The sequence below is a fragment of the Hordeum vulgare genome, chromosome 3H (genome assembly GCF_904849725.1).
Source record: "Hordeum vulgare subsp. vulgare chromosome 3H, MorexV3_pseudomolecules_assembly, whole genome shotgun sequence".
Taxonomy (NCBI): Eukaryota; Viridiplantae; Streptophyta; class Magnoliopsida; order Poales; family Poaceae; genus Hordeum; species Hordeum vulgare.
In genome coordinates this window covers 458,426,223-458,446,932 of record NC_058520.1, presented here as the reverse complement: position 1 = coordinate 458,446,932, position 20,710 = coordinate 458,426,223, and positions in this window count along the sequence as shown.

The window sequence follows — 20,710 nt, the reverse complement described above, 5'->3', positions numbered from 1 at the left end:
CCAGGGGCGAGTTGACTCAGCCTCTATAGTCGGTCGATTAGGCCGAAGATCCATCAAATAGTAAGAGCCATTGCGGAGGTTCTTGCTGACGACGAACGGCCCTTCCCAAGGGGGTGATAGCTTGTGCATGCCTGTCCGATCTTGTATCAGACGAAGTACCAAGTCGCCCTCCTGAAAAGTCCGACTCTTAACCCGGCGACTATGATAGCGCCGCAGATCTTGCTGGCAGATAGCCGAACGAGCCGCAGCCAGGTCACGCGCCTCTTCCAAGGAATCCTGACACGCCAGCTCATTATCTTGCTCCACATATGCGGCGACTCTAAGAGAATCATGTCTTATGTCAGTAGGGAGGACAGCTTCTGCTCCATAGACCAAAAAGAAAGGAGTGAACCCCATGGATCGATTCGGGGTGGTCCGAATGCTCCACAATACCGAGGGTAATTCTTCAACCCAACACCCTGGAGTCCTTTCTAGGGGAACCATGAGCCGAGGTTTAATCCCTCGCAAGACTTCTTGATTCGCCCGCTCTGCTTGCCCGTTGGACTGCGGGTGAGCAACTGCAGAAACATCAAGCCGGATATGTTCTCGACGACAAAAATCCAGCATCGCTCCTTGGGACAAGTTAGTACCATTGTCCGTGATAATACTGTGCGGATATCCAAAACGGAAAATCAGCTTTTTAAGAAATTTGACCGCTGTCTCTGCATCGCATGCTCCAACAGGTTCCGCCTCAACCCATTTAGTGAACTTATCAACTGCCACCAATAAGTGAGTTTTCTTGTTAGAGGACATTTTGAAGGGACCGACCATGTCCAGCCCCCAAACCGCGAAGGGCCAAGTAATGGGAATCATCCTTAATTCTTGAGCCGGCACATGAGCCTGTCTCCCATATCGTTGGCACCCCTCGCACCGCCGTACTATGTCTTCTGCATCTGCATGAGCCGTCAGCCAAAAGAAACCATGTCGGAAAGCCTTTGATACCAAAGAACGTTACCCGGCGTGATGCCCGCAGTGTCCAGAATGAATGTCATTTAGGATTACGCTTCCTTCCTCGGAGGAAACACACCGCTGAAAGACCCCAGAAGCACTCCGTTTATATAACTCGCCATTAATGATGACCATGGATTTGCTACGACGAACGATCTGGCGAGCCAAAACTTCGTCGGTGGGTAACTCGCCGCGACTGAGATGAGCCAGATAAGGAAAAGCCCAGTCCGGAGTGACATGGAGAGCCGCCACAAGCTGAGACTTGGGATCTGGTATCGCCAACTCCTCCTCCGTGGGTACAGTCACAGACGGTTTATGCAAGATATCCAAAAAACATTAGGGGGGACCGGTTTTCTCTGAGAGCCGAGTCGCGAGAGGGCATCAGCTGCTTCGTTGAGTCGCCGATCAACATGATCCACCTGATATCCACGAAAATAACCCGCCACATCAGATACAGCTCGCCTGTAAGCCGCCATCATAGGATCCCGAGAGTCCCAGGTACCCGAAACCTGTTGCGCCACCAAATCTGAATCCCCAAAACATCTGACTCGGGTTAGGTTCATCTCTTTTGCCAGTCGCAAACCGTGAAGCACAGCTTCATATTCTGCCGCATTATTCGTGCAGGGAAACATGAGTCGGAGAACATAGCAGAACTTATCTCCTTGAGGGGATATCAGCACCACACCAGCCCCCGAGCCCTCCAACTGCCTGGATCCATCAAAGTAAATAGTCCAATAGGTAAGGTCAGGCCGATCTTCCGGAGCCTGAAGTTTCGTCCAATCGTTAACGAAATCAACTAGTGCCTGGGATTTGATGGATGTGGGGGCGGGGGGTATATTGTATGTGATGAGACCCAAGCTCTATTACCCATTTGGCGATTCGCCCAGTTGCCTCCCGATTTTGGATGACGTCGCCGAGGGGGCGGAACTGACCACAGTGATCGGGTGTTCCTGGAAATAATGTTTAAGCTTTCGACTCGCCATGAACACCCCATAGACCAGTTTTTGCCAATGCGGGTATCGCTGTTTGGAAAGAGTTAACACCTCACTGATAAAGTATACCGGACGTTGCACCGGGTATTCCTTTCCTTCCTCCTTTCTTTCGACGACCACAGCCACGCTGACCGCTTTGGAATTTGCCGCGATATACAGGAGCATAGGTTCCTTTTCAGTTGGGGCTGCCAGGACCGGCGGGTTAACCAATTGATGTTTCAAGGCCTGAAGCGCCTCGTCTGCCTCATCTGTCCATACGAATCGGTCGGATTTCCTCAACAATTGGTAAAGAGGAATCGCCTTTTCCCCAAGGCGGCTCACGAAACGACTTAGAGCCGCAATGCGGCCCGCCAGTCACTGAACTTGATTAACATTCGTCAGCTTCCCGAGAGAGGTAACCGCTTCAATTTTGTCCGGGTTAGCCTCGATGCCGCGCTCCGATACCAAGAAACCCAGTAATTTTCCTGCATGTACACCAAAAACGCACTTGGTAGGATTTAGCTTCATCTGATATACTCGTAAATTATCAAAGGTATCCTTAAGGTCTTCCAAAAGTGTCTCCCCCCGGCGGGTCTTGATGACAATGTCGTCAACGTAAGCATGGACGTTGCGGCCAATTTGGTTATGAAGACAATTCTGGATGCAACGTTGATAAGTCGCCCCTGCGCTCTTGAGTCCGAATGGCATGGACACATAGCAAAAGGCCCCGAAGAGGGTTATGAAGGCCGTCTTCTCCTGATCTTCCACGGCCATCTTGATCTGGTGATAACCTGAATAGGCGTCCAAAAAGCACAATCGTTCGCATCCCGCCACCGAGTCAATGATTTGGTCGATGCGGGGAAGAGCGAAAGGATCTTTGGGACAAGCTCTGTTGAGATCGGTATAGTCAATACACATACGGAAAGTGCCATTCTTCTTGAGTACTAACACTGGGTTAGCCAGCCATTTGGGGTGAAAAACTTCCACGATGAACCCGGCGGCTAAAAGACGGGCGACTTCTTCTCCAATCGCCTTGCGTCGCTCCTCGTTAAATCTGCGAAGGTACTGTTGGACAGGTTTGCATTTTGGGTCAATATTAAGATGATGCTCAGCGAATTCTCTCGGTACACCCGGCATGTCAGAGGGCTTCCATGCGAAGATGTCCCGATTCTCACGGATGAATTCGATGAGCGCGCTTTCCTATTTCGGGTCCAGACCCGTCCCAATGTCGAACTGCTTGGATGAATCGCCAGGAACGAAATCGATTGTCTTAGTATCATCCGTCGGTTTGAACTTGAGGGGCGACTCAGAATCTGTAGTCGGCTTTTTGAGTGGTGACATGTCTGCCGGGTCAACATTGGCCCGATGATGTTTGAGCTCTTCGCCGCACAGGCGACTTCCGCATAAGCCGCGTTCCCTTCCTCACACTCCTTGGCGATTCTTCTATCTCCATCAATCGTGATGGGTCCTTTAGGACCAGGCATCTTGAGCTTGAGGTAGACGTAGCACGGGCGGGCCATGAAGCGGGCGTAAGCCGGTCGACCGAACAGCGCATGGTACGGGCTTTTCAGCTTGACCACCTCGAAGATTAGAGACTCCGACCTATAATTCTGTGCAGTTCCAAACGCTACTGAGAGCCTGACCCAGCCTATGGGATAAGCCGACTTGCCCGGGACAATGCCGTGGAAAACCGTGGTTGAAGGCATCAAGTCTTTCTCCAATAGATTCATCCTCCGGAAGGTGTCGAAGTATAGGATATTAATGCTGCTGCCACCATCCATTAATACCTTTGACAGGGTGTAACCCCCCACTTGGGGAGCCACGACTAATGCCAGGTCGCCCGGGTTATCTATTCTTGGCGGGTGATCCTCTCTACTCCATGTTATGGTCTGCTCGGACCAGTGGAGATATCTGGGAATCGCTGGCTCAGTTACGCTGTACGCCCGGTGATTTACCTTTTTATCACGCCTGCAAGCATTAGTGGTGAAAACGTGGTACTGCCCAATACTTAGCTGTTTGGGATTGTTGCGGAAGCCCCCGTTGTCATCCTGGTCCTGTGGAGCCCCCTGTGGGGGCGGCTGCTGGAAAACTCCCGGCGGGTTGTACCGCCGCTGGTGGTGCACCGGGTACTGGCCGCCGCCTGGTTGTGGGCCTCCCTGAGCCCCCTGTTCGGGAAAGCCGCCGAAGGGGTTCTGCCTTTGGTTGGGCGCGGCGAGTTGGTCCTGGCACCGGTTCGGATCTTCGTTTTGGCTCTTCTTGATTGCCTCCGCCCGAAATTCTCGCATCACGAAACAGTTCTCCCAAGAGTGGCCCGCCGGGCCGTCGGCCGTGGCGTGGTGCGGGCAAGGGCCTTTGAATAGCTCTTCATAATTACGCGGCCTTTTCCCACTGAAACCCCGATTCTTCTTTTTGCCATCATTGGCATTGGTGTTGGCAACCAAATCCGAGGGCTCCTCCTGTGGCCTACGCTTGCCATTGGTCCCCTGATTGTGACGGTTGCGGCCCTGGAAACGGGTGTGATTTTTTGTCGAATCGCCCTTTTTGGGCGAGTTACCCTTACCATCCTCGCCGGGATCCTTGGTATCATCGGCCTCGGCGTACCTAGTGAGGGTGTCCATCAGTTCGCCCATGTTCTGAACTTTCCGTTTGAGTCGCCCCAATTTCTGGACCAACGGTTCATAGTGGCAGTTGTGCTCGAGGATAAGCACGGCTTGTGCTGCCGTGATACCATCTGATGAATGAATAATTTCTGCGACCCGCCGTGACCAATGGTGTGCCGACTCATCCGGGTGTTGTACGCAGTGTTGTAAGTCGACGATTGTCATCGGTTGTTTACAGGTTCCCCGGAAGTTTTTGATGAAACGCTCTTTTAGCTCGGCCGAGGACTGGATAGAATTGGGAGGTATGTTTTTCAGCCAAGTGCACGCCGATCCCTCGAGCATCATGGTGAAATATCTGGCGCAAACCGCCTCATTTACGTCGAGCATGTCCATGGCAATCTCATAGCCCTCGATCCATGATGTTGGTTTGAGATCTGGTGTGTAATTAGGCACCTTTCTTGGTCCTTTGAAATCCTTGGGCATTCTTTCATTCCGAAGGGCTAGGGACAAGCACGGTACCCCAACTCGCCCTCCGGTCCCTGCGAGGGGGGCCTGGGCGTCTTGAATGTTGGGGAGATCTTTGCCCGGCGGGTTCCGCTCGGGCGGGTTGTCCTGCGGAAAGTGTCGCGGCCCACTGTTTATGGCTGGCTGATCCTCCGGCCTACTCCTGGTATAGCTCGCCTGAGGGGTGGAGTGCAATCTCTCGAGGCTGTGAGAGAACTGTGCGTTTTGAACCACCGCTGTTTTCAACATCTCGATGGCGTTCCTCGCTTCAATCTCAGCTGGGGTGTTGCCGTGAATCGGAAGAGACTCCAAATGGCGAGTTGCGGCAAGCACGTTATCCACCGGGTTGGAGAAGTGGCCTTGAGGGGTCCGGAAACGAGGAATTTGACCCTCAGTCGGCTGAACCGGCGGGTTAGGTGGGCGGCCCGGCCCTCCTGCTGGGGCGGCTCCCATCCCGGGGGTTCGAGGAGTGTCGAACAGGCGGGTCGGGTTGATGTCATGGGGTAGGCGACCCTGGTGTCTCCGCTGATGGACGGTGTCGGACGCGCGCTGCTGTCTTTCGAGCCGCCAGTTGTCAGTGTTCAATCGCATCCTTTCGGCAGTGATTTGGGCTTGTCGAGTCTCAATCCTGGCGGACTCCATCTCACCATCCTGATGGGCCTTTGCCACCGCCTCTCTCAGCTTTGCTAGTTCTGCATTAATCTCCTCTTGGTTCTCTGGCGTGAGGGGAGTTGACATTAGTCTCGTGATTTCCGCCGCTAAATCTACCAGGACTGCGGACGCACTTCTGGATGTCTCGCCGGTCCCATCGCCTCCGGTGGGGTTTTGTGCGGGTTGAGTTGCCCCAACCATGTAGATGGTGATCTGGCGGCGGGTTCGATCAAGGATTTCCGGATGCATGGCCAGTGACAAGCCTCCGAGACCGTCTCCATGGAGAGACCGGATGGAATCTGAATCGCCCATGGATGACTCATCGTCAGAGTTGACCGGGGTAACCTCCTGAGTCGCCACTTGTTCTGGCTCCTCCGATCCCTGCGTGAACCCCACAAAGACCGGGCGAGTTAGATTCTGTGTTATGACTGGGCGGACGTACCTGGCCAGCTCGACGATGTCGGTGGAGATGTCCGGCTCAGGAACGGAGGATCCGATCATGCCGATGAAGATGTTGATCTTGCCGAAGGGGACCCTGTAGCCCAATTCGAGAGAATTCGCTTCAGGTCCCCATCATTGGTTGTCGATGTAGGTTATCCCGCGGCGGCTCCGAGTCAAGAGCGCCGTCGCATTACTCCCAAACCCTGGTAGGGCTCCCTTTGAGAACTCAACTCCATCATGCGTAGGCCCCACGGTGGGCGCCAACTGTCGTGGTTTTGTCACGGCAGATGTCCTCGTGAAAGGACTTAGTACTGGAGCCATCGCACCTTGGTGGCGACTCAAAGGGGTTAAACGGGAGGAACACGGCGATTTACCCAGGTTCGGCCCCTCGAGAAGAGGTAATAGCCTACGTCCTGCTTTGTGTGTATTGATGTGGATTCGATTACAAGGGAGGCGTAACTCGCCTAACCTAGCACTCGATGATTTTCTAACCCCCCCTCCTCCTTAAGACTCGCCTTTATATATAGGTCGAGGCCTTAGGGTTTACAAGAGTCCCTTCCTCCTTACAAATCGTGACCATTGTAGTCTCTAAGTCGCCGTCCTTCAAAACCCGGAGACCTTCCAGAAATCATAACCGTCTCGCCGCCTTGAACCGCCCAGGCTGAAGCCCAAGTAACCTAAAGGATGAATCGCCTTATTAGTAACCCGGCCCATCTTGGGCGGGTCACTTAATAAGTAATATCCCCAACAAGAGCAGATCCCCATTCTTTTTCGAAGTTCATCACTGCCATGTTCTTGATGCTTTCCCGAATAGTTGTGACTTGTTCTTGATTAGTTGATATCGATGACGACGAGAAAACCAATGTCTCTAATACCTTTATTTGTCCGCCCTCGATTTGCATGCTTAGAGTAATATTTCACCAAACCAACAGCATTATCCCATCTTGGTTGTAGGTTGCCTTATCCGGTCATTTTCCGCATTTATTTTCAGTTGTCCAGTAGATCCATAATCTACCGTTCGTTATGTGAAAGCTGTTTGTAGTCTTCATACTTCACCATTTTTTGATAAATGCCGCTCACGCCTTAAGACACAACTCTTGTAAGTAGCCAAACTTCGTAAGTCGCTGTAGCAACCTAACTCGGGTCTTTATATGGCGGGTCAAGATTTCTCCTCAGCCCGCGGACAAATTACTTCGCGAGTCAAATGAAATTATTTCACCTCTTACGGTAGATGTTCAGGCGTGTCAATTCACCCGTACTTTATTCCTTTGTAGCATGGGCACCGTCTTCAAAAGTGACTGGCTCCCTACCAAGGTCAATGATGCCATACTAGAGGATTATGTGTAAACGGGAAATTTGGACCCTCAAGATGTTATCGGCTGGCGTACCGGGTTCGGAAAGGAAATCCCCAATCCCAAAGAAGGGGAGATAGTTGTTTTCGTCGAACACCCTGAGCGGGGTTTTAAGCCGCCTGGATCGAAGTTCCTTAGAGACGCCATGGCTTTCATGAACGTCCGCCTCCAAGATCTAGGACCCAATTCGATAAGCAACCTATGCCAGTTCCAAGTATTTTGTGAAGCTTACCTGCGGATGGAACCCTCAGTTCCCTTATTCTCGTATTTCTTCCACTTAAATCGCCAAACGGAATTTCACAACGGCCCTAGCCTGGAGCTTGGCGGTGTAAATGTTCAGCGCCGCAGGGATAGCCCATTTCCGTCACTCGCCATGCCAAGCCACCCCAAAGGCTGGGGCGAGTCTTGGTTCTATTGTCAAGAGACCTCGCCTGTAGGTGAAAACAAGCTTCTGGGTTATAGGGAAGATCGCCTTCCAACGAATTTCAAGCTCCCGGATAAGCTCACCGAAGAGAAGGAATCAGATTTTATCCCAGTATTGTCCGAGTTAAGATCTTTGACAAACAACGGCCTTACTGGGGTTGACTTGATCCGCTGCTGGATCGAATGGCGCATCCTCCCTTTATGTCGCCGGGACGGGTTAATGTGCGAATTTGACGGCACCCTAGAACATCCTCAATGTTACTTACGCACGGCTTTAACGGAAAATGATATTGTCACCATCATCAAGAAGCTGACCGGCGAGCCTACGGGAAAACGCGGCCAAATAGGCCTTAAACCCTTCTGCAAGATTAATCCGGCGCCCAAGGTAAGCAACTTTAACCCGCCTTTTGTCTTTACTCCTTATGTTTCATTCGAATTATGGCCTTTTATAACATACGCCATTTCAGAAAGGTGATAAATTTTGGTCCAAAAAGCCAGCCATGAAGCAAGCTAGGCCGCCCCCAAAAAAGAAAACCAAGGGCAAGGGCAAAGCTGTTGTGGCCGAACCATCCGAGGCCGATGAATCTCAAGTCGGCGACGCTCCTTCGGAGGTAAAAACCTATCTCCTCTTAACTCGCCATCCATTACTGTTAACTTTGTATTTATATCTCTGCATCTCTTGAATAGAATGAAGACAACGAAAGCGAGGAGGATTCCGTAGAGGTAATTTTTGTTTCCTCCGATTCATCTCCTTCTCCACCTAAGCCGGTCAGGCGAATTTGTGGGAAAATTCCCTTCTCACATCCAAATGCTTGTTTGGACCCAAATTTTCTTCTGAAGAAAGCACAATACACTTCAAATTGGAAGACCCGAAGTCATTCCGGTGATCTGGTGTCCGGCTTACGAACAAAGAACAAGAAAAGGCCAAATGAGGTACCCATGAACAACACTTCTTCATGTTTCTTTGGATAGCATGTGTAACCCGCTTATATCTTCGACGTACAACTCTTGCAGAATTCTCCTCCTACATCTGGCGACTCAGTAAAGTCGAGACTTCCGCCAATGATCCGTCTCCCTGGGTAAGTCCTTTGATACTTTTACTTTGAATCTGATGGTGATAAATTTTCAGTCCTTAAACGTGCCTCTTCCCTCTTTCAGGGCACAGGCAAAGAAGAGGAAAACCAGCGGGTCAACTCCTATCATAATCTCAGAGCCCATCAAAGATCCAGTGTTGATCCAAGATAACCCGGACCAAGACAAACCTGAGGATCAAGTGGATATCCCTAGCTCGACCAAGGAAACAATGGATGCCCCCAAGCCGCCAAGTCCATTGACAATAACAGAAGACCCAGACGCTATAATTATCACTGGTACCAGCTTCTCTAAACCGGCCACAACGGTTTTATCAAAGCATGTGCCATCGTCATCTCAAACCGTTCCTGAGCCTGGACTCTCCAAGGCTAAGCTCTCTGAATATGAACATTTGGAATTCAAAGAACTTTGCTCCGGTTTTGCAAGTCGCCTGGAGGCGAGTTATGAGATGGAGGAAAGCTTGATTCGGATGCTAAAAAATAAACATGAGGTAAATTTTGTTGCATACTATATTATCCCCATTAACCCCCAAGGGCCGGATCATCAGTTAAAAGATGAGCCGGGTCTTGATGACTTTAAAAAACTTTCGACCAGTAACCCCCAAGGGCCGGGTCATCAGTAAAAAGATGAGCCGGGTCTTGATGACTAGAAAAAACTTTCGACCAGTAACCCCCAAGGGTCGGGTCATCAGTAAAAAAATGAGCCGGGTCTTGATGACTTTAAAAAACTTTCGACCAGTAACCCCCAAGGGCCGGGTCATCAGTAAAAAGATGAGCCGGGTCTTGATGACTTTAAAAAACTTCCGACCAGTAACCCCCAAGGGTCGAGTCATTAGTAAAAAAGATGAGCCGGGTCTTGATGTTGTATAATTTTGTCTGAAAAAATTATACATTAGCCCCCAAGTGTCAGGGATATTGCTTGCAATAGTTCTGAGACTTGCCCCTTATCATGTGCTTCAACAGGAATCTCTTATCTAGACTGAATCAGCACTTGGCGACTTGAAGAAAAGCTTATTTGATCAGCAGGATGCCCGAGCCAAATCGGAGGAGAAGTATCAACTGGTCTTAGCTGAGATGGAAAAACTAAAAGCCGATTTTAAAAGGGCTCAAGCTGACCAAGATGCTTCAACAAAACGAGCAGAGAAAGCTGAAGCCAAGCTGGCTACCGTGCAACAAGAGCTGTCCGGTTCGAAACGTCATATCTCAAACATGGCGCAAGCCGTCTTTGGTAAAATACTAACCCTTGACCTTTTTTAAACAAATAACTCTTATCTTGAGTCGCTGATTATCATTCCCCTTGTACAGGTTCGAGAGCCGCCAACCTTCAGGATGATTGCGTGCTGACGCTGAAGGTGATTTAGACGCTGACATAGCAGCTATATACCGGCAGTGTACAGACTGTGAAAGTAGTGATGGGCGCCAAGGAGCCTATAACCTCCATAAAGAAAATGCTTGGCTGCCAATCCATGCTTCCTCCCAAGATTGGCGAGTTGACTCGGTCAGCCGCCCGGAAGGGAGTGCTGACTACATTAAGTCGCTACTTAGCATATGCTCCAGAGATCAACCCAGCAGAAGTAGCAGCGGGCTTTCCCCAACTCAAGGATGACGGGTCAGAATTCGCCGAAGGGGACTACCAGCGTGTCGTCAAGGACTCCCGTCTGGCGGCGACTCAACTTGCTGCAAGTCTGGACTTATCAAAGTACCAGGCTGCTTATGATAGTAAGAACAAGAAGGTCAACCCGCCAACCTTTGTGACGACCAGCTTAACTCCACGGCGACCAAAGAACCCTTTTGACTTTACGCAGATCTTTCATCAATCCTGACCGATGAAGATGACTTTGCCGCTCTGGCGAAGTGCAACTGGGTACTGAGCGACTTGCAGATTCAGGTTGGCCAAAGCTCGTAGCAAACTGATCCAACGGCATCAGCAGAATAAACTTCATTGAATTTGGCCATAAGAGCAATGTAATAGGTCTCCTTTAGGAATCGGTACTACTTTTGTGATACCTTCAAAAAGAATCCTTATGTCGCCCTTAAGGCAATTTGAAATACTTGATCCGTCGTTTGAAGCTTCTTTATGATGCTTAATCCGCCATGAATAAAGTGATTTTGATCATCAACCTGTTCTAAGCTTGACAAACATATGTGAAATCATCTTAATTAATAATAAGTGATAGCAAATTGCAGCCGTCCCAAAATATTTCGAGATGAATCAGAAAAAGGTCTGGAAAACCTTGTGGCAGTGCCAGGAAGGTAAAAAATAGCAATTTCGTCGGCTCATAAGGTCGCGACAGGATGGGGCAGGTCAAAAAGCTCAAGCGTCACCCAAGATAATGATTTCGTCGGCTCTAAGGGCGCGACACGATGGGGCGAGTCAAAAAGCTCAAGCGTCACCCTAGATAATGATTTCGTCGGCTCATAAGGTCGCGACAGGATGGGGCGAGTCAGAAAGCTCAAGCGCCACCCTAGATAATGATTTCGTCGGCTCATAAGGTCGCGACATGATGGGGCGAGTCAAAAAGCTCAAGCGCCACCCTAGATAATGATTTCATCGGCTCATAAGGTCGCGACAGGATGGGGCGAGTCAGAAAGCTCAAGCGCCACCCTAGATAATGATTTCGTCGGCTCATAAGGTCGCGACGGGACAGGGCGAGTCTGAAAGCTCAAGCGCCACCCTAGATAATGATTTTGTCGGCTCATAAGGTCGCGACAGGACGGGGCGAGTCAGAAAGCTCAAGCGCCACCCCAGATAATGATTTCGTCGGCTCATAATGTCGCTACAGGATGGGGTGAGTCAGAAAGCTCAAGCGCCACCCTAGATAATGATTTCGTCGGCTCATAAAGTCGCGACAGGGTGGGGCGAGTCAGAAAGCTCAAGCGCCACCCTAGATAATGATTTCGTCGGCTCATAAGGTCGCGACAGGATGGGGCGAGTCAGAAAGCTCAAGCGCCACCCTAGATAATGATTTCGTCGGCTCATAAGGTCGCGACAGGATGGGGCGAGTCAGAAAGCTCAAGCGCCACCCAAGATATTGATTTTGTCGGCTCATAAGGATAACAAAATTGATCTCAATGAGGAAGCCCCCAAGTCGGGAAGCGTTTAATTTTATTGCGTCATAATAAAAACCAAAAAACTTACAAAATGCAGAGCTTTTGCTGACGGCAAACGGTCCTTCCCATGGCGGTGACAACTTATGCATGCCAGCACGATCCTGTATCAACCGAAGCACTAAGTCGCCTTCCTGAAAGGTTCGGCTCTTAACCCAGCGATTGAGATAACGCCGTAGATCCTGCTGATAGATGGCCGAACGGGCCACAACTAAGTCACGTGCCTCCTCTAAAGCGTCCAAGGAGTCTTGACACGCCAGTTCGTTGTCTTGCTCCACATATGCGGGGACTCTAGGCGAGTCATGCCTTATGTCAGTAGGAAGAACCGCTTCTGCTCCGTAGACCAGAAAGAAAGGGGTAAAACCCGTGGACCGGTTCGGGGTGGTCCGCATGCTCCATAGCACTGAAGGCAATTCTTCGACCCAACATCCTGGGCTTTTCTCCAAGGTAACCATGAGCCGGGGTTTGATTCCTCGTACAACCTCCTGATTCGCCCGTTCCGCCTGCCCATTAGATTGTGGGTGAGAAACCGCAGAAACATCAACCCGAATATGCTCTCGACGGCAAAACTCCTGCATCGCCCCTTGAGACAGGTTAGTTCCATTATCAGTAATGATACTGTGTGGATATCCAAACCGGAAGATCAGCTTCTTCAAGAACTTGACCGCTGTCTCCGCATCGCAAGTTCCAATAGGTTCTGCCTCAACCCACTTGGTGAACTTATCAACCGCCACCAACAAATGGGTTTTCTTGTTGGATGACATTTTAAAGGGGCCGACCATGTCTAACCCCCAGACCGCGAAAGGCCAAGTGATGGGAATCATTCTTAGTTCTTTAGCCGGCACATGAGCCTGTCGTCCATAATGCTGGCATCCCTCGCACCGACGAACTATCTCTTCTGCATCTGCATGAGCCGTCAACCAAAAGAAACCATGACGGAATGCCTTTGACACCAAAGAGCGTGACCCGGCATGATGCCCACAGTCCCCGGAATGAATGTCATTTAGGATTATGCATCCTTCTTCGGAGGAAACGCATCGTTGAAAAACTCCAGAGGCGCTCCGCTTATATAATTCGCCATTGATGATCACCATGGATTTGCTCCGCCAAACGATTTGACGGGCCGAAACTTCGTCTCTTGGTAACTTGCCCCGGGCGAGTAAGCCAGATAGGGAAGAACCCAATCCGGCGTGACATGGAGAGCCGCCACGAAGTGAGACTCAGGATCCGGTATTGCCAACTCCTCCTCCGATGGTAAACTCACGGATGGATTATGCAAAATATCCAGAAAAACATTGGGGGGAACCGGATTTCGCTGGGAACCAAGACATGAAAGGGCGTCAGCTGCCTCGTTGAGGCGCCGATCAATATGATCAACCTCATAGCCATGAAAATGACCTGCCACGTCAGACACGGCTCTTCTGTAAGCCGCCATCACGGGGTCTTGAGAATCCCAGGTACCTGAAACTTGCTGCGCCACCAGATCAGAGTCGCCAAAACATCTGACTCGCGTCAGATTCATCTCCTTGGCGAGTCGCAAGCCATGAAGCAAAGCTTCGTATTCCGCAGCATTGTTAGTGCACGGAAACATGAGTCGGAGGACATAACAGAATTTATCTCCTTGAGGGGATACCAGTACCACACCAGCCCCCGAGCCTTCCAGCTGTGTGGTTCCATCAAAATATATAATCTAGTATGTAAGATCAGGCCTGTCCTCCGGGGCCTGCAATTCCGTCCAGTCATTGACAAAATCAACTAAGGCTTGAGACTTGATGGCTGTGCGAGGGGTGTATCATACGTGATGCAGCCCAAGTTCAATCGCCCACTTGGCAATCCGCCCTGTTGCCTCCAGATTCTGGATGATGTCCCCGAGGGGGGCGGAACTAACCACCGTGATAGGATGTTCTTGGAAATAATGCTTAAGTTTCCGACTCGCCATAAACACCCCATACACTAACTTCTGCCAATGTGGATACCGTTGCTTGGAAAGGGTTAGCACTTCGCTGATAAAATACACCGGGCGTTGCACTGGGTACTCCTTCCCTTCCTCCTTTCTTTCAACGACCACTGCCACACTTACTGCTTTGGAGTTTGCCGCAATATACAGAAGCACGGGTTCTTTCTCAGTCGGGGCGGCCAAGACCAGCCAAGTAGCCGTTTCAAGGCTTCGAACGCCTCGTCTGCTACATTTGTCCAAACAAAATGGTCAGATTTCTTTAGTAATTGATAAAGGGGAATCACCTTTTCTCCTAGGCGGCTTACGAAGCGACTTAGAGCCGCAATGCGACCCACCATTCGTTGAACTTGATTAACATTTGCCGGTTTTCCAAGGGATGTAACTGCTTCGATTTTGTCCGGGTTAGCTTCAATGCCACGCTCAGACACGAGGAAGCCCAACAATTTCCCTACAGGAACACCAAAAACACACTTGGTGTGATTCAGCTTCATCTGATACACCCGCAGATTATCGAAAGTTTCCTTGAGATCCTCCAGTAGCGTCTCCCCCTGGCGGGTTTTGATCACAATATCGTCGACGTAGGCGTGGACGTTGCGCCCATTTGGTTGCGGAGGCAATTCTGGATGCGGCGCTGATAAGTCGCCTCCGCACTCTTGAGCCCAAACGGCATGGACACATAGCAAAAAGCCCCAAAGGGGGTTATAAAAGCTGTTTTCTTTTGATCCTCCACGGCCATCTTGATCTGGTGATATCCAGAGTAGGCATCCAAAAAGCACAATCGTTCGCATCCCGCCACCGACTCAATGATCTGGTCGATGCGGGGAAGAGCGAAAGGGTCTTTCGGATAAGCTCTGTTGAGGTCTGTGTAATCAATGCACATACGGAAGGTACCATTCTTCTTGAGTACCAAAATCGGGTTAGCCAGCCATTTGGGGTGGAAAACTTCCACGATGAATTTGGCGGCTAAGAGACGGGCAACCTCTTCCCCGATTGCCTTGCGTCGCTCCTCGTTAAACCTGCGAAGATACTGCTGGATAGGTTTTGCCTTTGGGTCAACATTAAGATGGTGCTCAGCGAATTCTCTCGGCACACCAGGCATGTCAGAAGGTTTCCATGCGAAGATGTCCCGAGTCTCACGGATGAATTCGATGAGCGTGCTTTCCTATTTGGGATCCAGACCCCTCACAATGGTGAACTGCTTGGATGAATCGCCGGGAACGAAATCGACTGTTTTAGTGTCATCCGTTTGTTTGAACTTGAGGGGCGACTCAGCATCTGTTGTTGGCTTCTTTAGGGGTGACATGTCCGCCGGGTCAACATTGGCCCGATGATGTTTGAGCTCTTCTGCAGCGCAGGCGACTTCCGCATAAGCCGCGTCCCCTTCTTCACATTCCTTTGCAATCCTTCTATCACCATCAACCGTGATGGGTCCCTTAGGACCAGGCATCTTGAGCTTAAGGTAAACATAGCATGGGCGAGCCATGAAACGGGCATAAGCCTGCCGCCCAAATAGCGCATGATAGGGGCTTTTCAATTTGACCACCTGAAACATCAGCGACTCAGACCTGTAGTTATCTACCGTTCCAAATGCCACTGTGAATCTGACTCGGCCTATGGGGTACGCCGACTTGCCCGGGACGATTCCGTGGAAAACCGTGGTTGAAGGCATCAAGTCCTTTTCCAATAGGTTCATCCTTTGGAAATTGTCAAAATACAAGATGTTAATGCTGCTGCCACCATCCATTAGTACTTTGGACAGGGTGTACCCCCCAACTTGGGGAGCTACGACCAACGCTAAGTCACCAGGATTGTCAACTCTTGGCGGGTGATCCTCCCTACTCCATGATATGGTTTGTTCAGACCAGTGGAGGTACCTGGGAAGCGCCGGCTCAGACACACTGTACGCCCGGTGACTCACCTTCTTATCACGTTTGCAAGCATTGGTGGTGAAAACGTGATACTGCCCATTGCTTAACTGTTTGGGGTTGTTGCGAAAGCCTCCGTTGTCATCATGACCCTGCGAAGCCCCCTGTGGGGCCGGCTGCTAAAAGGCTCCTGGCGGGTTATACCGCCGCTGGTGATGCACCGGATACTGGCCGTTGCTCGGCTGCGAGCATCCCTGAGCCCTCGGTTCGGGAAAACCGCCAAAGGGGTTATGTCGTTGGTTGGGTGCAGCAAACTGCTCCTGCCGTTAGTCCGGGTCATCATTTTGGCTTTTCTTGATCGCCTCCGCCCGAAACTCCCGCATCACGAAACAGTTCTCCCAGGAGTGAGTCGCCAGTCCGTCTGCCGTGGCATGATGCGGGCAAGGGCCCTTGAGTAACTCTTCATAGTTACGCGGCCTCTTACCACTATATCCCCTGTTTTCCTTTTGGCGTTGGTTGCCACTGTTGGTGTTGGTAATGGCGACTAAATCCGAAGGTTCCTCTTGCTGCCTTCTCTTCCCATTGGCTCCTTGATTGTGGCGGTTACATCCCTGGAACTGGGTATGATTTTTGGATGACTCGCCCTTCTTGGGCGAATTAGCTTTACCGTCCTCACCGGGATCTTTGGTGTCATCCTCTTCAGCGTACCTGGTGAGGGTATCCATCAGCTCCCCCATGTCTTGGACCTTTCGCTTGAGTCGCCCTAATTTTTGTACCAGGGGTTCGTAATGGCAATTTTGCTCGAGGATCAACACAGCCTGAGCCGCCGTAATACCGTCTGATGAATGGATAATTTCTACAACCCGCCGTGACCAATGGTGGGCCGACTCATCGGGACGCTGAACGCAGTGCTGCAGATCGACGATCGTCATTGGACGTTTGCAGGTTCCTCGGAAGTTTTTGATGAAGCGCTCTTTCAATTCAGCCCGGGTCTGGATGGAGTTGGGGGGTAAGTTTTTTAACCAAGTACGTGATGACCCCTCGAGCATCATCGTGAAGTATCTAGCGCAAACTGCCTCGTTTATGTCGAGCATGTCCATGGCGATTTCATAACTCTCGACCCATGATGTCGGCTCAAGGTTCGGGGTGTAGTTAGGCACCTTTCTTGGTCCCTTAAAATCCTTGGGCATTCGTTCGTTGCGAAGGGCGGGGGCCAAGCACGGCACCCCCACTCATCCACCGCTCCCGACGAGAGGGGTCGGGGCGACTTCGATGTTCGGGACATCCCGGCCCGGCGGGTTCTGATGATCAGGCGGGTTGTCCTGGGGGATGAGTCGCGGCCCGCTGTTTACGGCGGGCTGGTCCTCTGGCCGACTCCTGGTGTGACTCGCCTGGGGAGTGGAATGCAGCCTATCTAGGCTATGTGAGAACTGGGCGTTTTGAACCACCGCCGTCTTCAACATCTCAATGGCGTTCCTTGCTTCATCTCGGCGGGAGTGTTGCCGTGAATTGGAAGAGATTCCAAATGGCGAGTTGCACCAAGGACGTTGTCCACTTGGTTGGAAAAGTGACCTTGTGGTGTCCGGAATCGGGGAATGCGATCCTCAATTGGCTGAACCGGCGGGTTACGTGGTTGACCCAGTCCTCCCCCTGGGGCGGCTCCCGCCCCAGGAGTTCGTGGAGTATCGAACAGGCCGGTTGGGTTGAGATCAGGGGGCAGGCGACCCAGGTGTCTCCGCTGATGCACGGTGTCGGATGCGCGCTGGTGTCTTTTGAGCCACTAGTTGTCAGTATTTAAGCGAGATCTTTCGGCGATAATTTGAGCTTGTCAGGTCTCGATCCTGGCGGACTCCACCTCGGCATCTCGATGAGCCTTTGCCACTGCTTCTCTGAGTTTCACCAACTCCGCGTTTACTACCTCCTGGTTTTCCGGTGTGAGGGGAGTCGCCATCAGCCTTGTGATTTCCGCCGCTAATTCCACCAAGACATCGGCCGGGCTTCTAGACGTTTCGCCAGTTCCGTCGCCTCCTGTAGGGTTTTGCGAGGGCTGAGTCGCCCCAGCCATATAAATGACGATCTTGCAGCGGGTTCGGTCAAGGACTTCAGGGTCCATGGCCAGTGACAAGCCCCCAAGACAATCCCCATGTAGAGACCGGATTGAATCTGAATCGCCCATGGATGATTTGTCATCAGTGTTGACTGGTGTAGTTTCCTGGGACGCTAAGTGTTCTGGTTCCTCCGATCCCTCAATGAACCCAAAAAAGACCGAGCGAGTCAGATGTGGCGTCACTAGTGGGCGGTCGTACCTGGCTGGCTCGACGATGTCGGTGGAGATGTCTGGCTCAGGCACGGATGATCCGATCATGCCGATGAAGACGTTGATCTTGCCGAAGGGGACCCTGTAGCCAGATTCGATCGAATCCGCCTCGGATCCCCATTGCAGGTTGTCGGTGTAGATCTTCCCACGGCGGCTCCGGGTCATGAGCCCCATCGCGTAGCTCCCAAACCCTGGTAGGGCTCCCTTTGAGAACTCAACTCCACCGTGCGCGGGCCCCACGGTGGGCGCCAACTATCATGGTTTTGTCATGGCAGATGTCCTCGTGAAAACACTTAGTACTGGAGCCATCGCACTTTGGTGGTGACTCAAAGGGGTTGAACGGGAGAGAGACAGCGATTTACCCAGGTTCGGCCCCTCGTGAGGAGGTAAAGGCCTACGTCCTGCTTTGAGTTGTATTGATGGAGTTTTGATTACAAGGAGGCCGTAACTCGCCAGACCTAGCACTCGATGATTTCTAACCTACCCTCATCTTCCCTGGGACTCGCCTTTATATACAGTTCGAGTCCCTAGGGTTTACAAGAGTACTTTCCTTTCTACAAACCGTGACTTTTACGATCTCCAAGTCACCATCTTCCAAAGCTTGGAGACCTTCCGGAAGTTATAAACCGCCATACAACCTTCGGTCTTGCCAGGCCAAGGCCCGAACCATGCTTAGATGAATCGCCTAATTTGGTGACCCGGCCCAACTAGGGCGGGCTATCAACAGGTAATATCCCCAACAGGTAAGAAATGAAATAGTAAAGCTTCTGGACGGAGGTATAATTTATCTCATAACTAATAATAGATGGGTAAGTCCCGTTCATTGTTTTCCTAATAAAGTAGGTATTGTTGTTGTTCCTAATGATAAAAATGAACTCATTCCACAAAGAATTGTGACTCGTTATAGAAAATTAAAAAAAGCTACTAGAAAAGATTATTATCCTTTACCTTTCATAGACCAAATGCTATAATGATTATCGAAGCACACAATTGTTTTTGCTTTCTAGATGGTTATCTTGGTTTCTCTCAAATACCTGTATCACAAGGTGATCAAGAGAAAACCACCTTTACTTGTCCTTTCGAAACATATGCTTATAGACGTATGCCTTTTGGATTATGCAATGCACCTGCTACCTTTCAAAGATGTATGACTGCTATATTCTCTAATTTTGGTGAAAAGATTGTTGATGTTTTCATGGATGATTTTTCTGTTTATAGAACTTCTTTTGATTATTTCTAAAGAAACCTTGATTGAATTTTGCACAGATGTGAGCAAACCAACCTTGTCTTGAATTGGGAGAAGTGCCACTTTATGTAAATGAGGGTATTGTATTGGGTCATAAAATTTCTTAACGAGGTATTGAGGTGGATACGGCTAAAGTTGGTGCAAATGAGAAGATGCCATGTCCTAATGATATTAAAGGTACCCGTAGTTTCCTTGATCATGTTGGTTTCTATAGGAGGTTTATTAAAGACTTCTCTAAAATTGCTAGACCTCTTACCAATTTATTATACAAGGATGTTCCTTTTGTTTTTTATGATGATTGTGTAGAAGCCTTTGAAACACGTAACAAAGCCTTAACTTCTACACATGTTGTTCAACCACCTGATTGGAACTTGCCTTTTGAAATTATGTGTGATGCTAGTGATTATGTTGTTGGTCTTGTTATATTACAAAGAGCTAATAAGAAAATAAATGTTATCTGTTATGCTAGTAAAACTCTATAAAGTGCCCAAAGAAATTATGCTACCACTCAAAAAGAATTCTAAGCAGTTGAATTTGCATGTGATAAATTCAGTTCTTACATTGTTGATTCTAAAGTAATTGTTCACACTGATCATGCTGCTATTAAATATCTTATGGAAAAGAAAGATGCTAACCCTAGACTTATTAGGTGGGTTCATTTGCTACAAGAATTTGATTTGCATATCATTGATAGGAAAGGAGCTCAGAACCCCGTAGTTGATAACCTGTCTAGGTTAGGAAATGTTCTTGATGACCCACTATCTATTGATGATAGCTTCCCTGATGAACAACTAGTTGTGGACAATGTTTCTCATAACAAACCGTGGTTTGCTGATTATGCTAATTACATTGTTTCTAAATACATACCACCTAATTTCACCTATGAGGAAAATAAAAAATCTTCTTTGATTTAATACATTACTTTTGGAGTACCCACATCTTTATAAAGAGGGAGTAGATGGTATTATTAGACGGTGTATACCTGAGCATGAATAGGAACAAATCCTTCGGAAGTGTCAGTCCGAGGCTTATGGAGGACACCATGTGGGAGATAGAAATGCACACAAGGTATTACAGTCTCGATTTTATTGGCCAACTCTTTTCAAACATGCTCGTAAGTTTATCCTCTCTTGTGATGAATGTCCAAGAATTGGTAATATTGGTAGACATCAAGAAATGCCTATGAATTACTCACTT